The sequence below is a fragment of the Microplitis mediator genome, chromosome 10 (assembly GCF_029852145.1).
Source record: "Microplitis mediator isolate UGA2020A chromosome 10, iyMicMedi2.1, whole genome shotgun sequence".
In the NCBI taxonomy this organism is placed as follows: domain Eukaryota; kingdom Metazoa; phylum Arthropoda; class Insecta; order Hymenoptera; family Braconidae; genus Microplitis; species Microplitis mediator.
Window position 1 is genome coordinate 16,467,082 of NC_079978.1, and position 2,265 is coordinate 16,469,346.

Consider the following 2,265-nt stretch of genomic DNA (forward strand, 5'->3'; position numbering starts at 1 on the left):
ATGACAATCAAATAAATTTGTGGCATTGGTGCTGGGTATGTAGGTGGTCCAACATGTAGTGTAATAGCACTGAAGTATCCGGATATCCGTGTGACGGTTGTTGATAAGAGTAATGAGAAGATAGCTCAGTCGAACTCGGAGAAACTGCCGATTTATGAGCCGGGTTCAGATGAAGTGGTCAAGAAATGCCGAGGACAGAATTTATTCTTCTCTACGGACATTGAAGCTGCGATACAGGAGGCTGATTTAATTTTTATTTCTGTAAATACACCGAACAAGACATTTGGGAATGGTAAAGGCCGTGTCGTTGATTTAAAGTACGTTGAAAACACAGCGAGAATAATTGCTGAGGTGGCAACTGATGATAAAATTGTCGTTGAAAAGAGCACGGTGCCTGTTAGAGCTGCTGAAAGTATCATGAATATTTTACGAGCTAATCATAAACCAGGCGTTTCTTATCAGGTATTGCTTATTGTTTTGTTTAGTTTATTGTTAATAAAAATAATAATTGTTAAACTTATCATTAATTTGTTTGTTGTCGTTGTAGATTCTTTCAAATCCTGAGTTTTTAGCTGAAGGAACAGCAATTGATAATTTAGTGAATCCAGATCGTGTTTTAATTGGAGGTGAAGATTCTCCGAAGGGACGCGAAGCTATCGAAAAGCTCTGTAATATGTACGAGCACTGGATTCCACGTGAAAAAATCTTTACCACCAACACGTGGAGTTCCGAACTGTCTAAGCTAGCGGCTAATGCATTTTTGGCTCAGCGAATATCCAGTATTAATTCGCTGTTGGCAGTATGTGAAGCTACTGGAGCTGATGTATCTGAAGTCGCAAGAGCCGTTGGTTTGGACTCGCGAATTGGTTCAAAATTCCTTCAAGCTTCAGTGGGTTTTGGTGGCTCTTGCTTTCAAAAAGATTTACTCAATCTTGTATACATATGCGAGTGTCTCAATTTACCAGAAGTCGATGCTTATTGGCAACAAGTGATTGATATGAATGAGTACCAGAAGTCTAGATTCTCGAACAAGATCATTGAGAGTCTTTCCAATACTGTCACAGATAAACATATCGCGATGCTGGGATTCGCATTTAAAAAAAATACTGGAGACACCAGAGAAAGTCCTGCTATCGCTGTGGCCAAAAATCTACTTGACGAAGGGGCCGTTCTTCATATTTACGATCCCAAGGTATTTCATTTACGTAATTTATAATTATTAAAACTTCCAACAACTTTAGAATAGAAAAGATATATCTTAATAAATTTTGTTTTTATGGTTCCACAGGTAGAAGAAACTCAAATAATTGATAATTTATCAGCTGTAGATATCGATGACGTTAAGAATCGCATTAATATTTTTGACAATGCGTACAGTGCTACCAAGAACACTCATGCCATTGTCGTATGTACAGAGTGGGATGAATTTATTGTAAGTACACCTCATCAAGTGTACAAAAACGTATTCTTCTATTGTCTAACATTTATTTATTTCCAGGAACTGGATTTCGAACGTATCTATGCAGAAATGACCAAACCGGCGTACATATTCGATGGTCGTAAAATTCTAGACCATGAAAAATTACAAAAGATTGTTTTCAATGTCCAAACGATTGGTAAACGTGTGTCGCGGATCGCCATTTCCAGGACTTGGGGCAGCTCCACACAGATGTAAAAATTTTATAACTAATAATAATTCAAGTATTAATCGCATTTAAATGCAGTATTCATTGGTAAACTACTGATGACTCAAGTCATTAAAAAGCAATATTTAATGCAATATAGGACGTGGTGCAGGGTATACTGCGCCACTACCAGTAGGTACTTCCCACTCTGCTACGCAAAGTTCACTTGGTAGCAGTGGAGGTATGACTGACGATAACGTCCGCTGCATTTGCTTTTAACACTTCTACTATAAGTGTCCATATCCAAGAAGCCCGCACGCTCTAGCGGTGAGCGCGGAACTAACTTTCGCTCACTTACTCTCTCCCGCCAGATTATCGGTCGACGAGCGTCTCACGATCACTCTTACATTTTTTTCCCGTTGCCTTTTTCTCTTTTAATTACTTTTTTTTTTCAAAAATTTCTCCATAAAAAAAAAAATAAATTTCACGTATACAATTATTAATTCGTTTCTTTCCCAGAATAAAATTTCAATATATAAATAATTACTCATCATTATTATTTTGTTTTTTCACAGTTTAAAAGAAAAATAATTTTTTTTGTTATGGTTACAATTCTCTCGAATTCTCAGCGAGAACAGGA

At 37.1% G+C, this 2,265-nt stretch overlaps 1 pseudogene; it reads left to right on the forward strand.

The window, feature by feature from the left end:
* On the forward strand, positions 1-1,812 carry LOC130675595 (UDP-glucose 6-dehydrogenase-like; annotated as a pseudogene).
* The last annotated feature ends 453 nt before the right edge of the window (positions 1,813-2,265 follow it).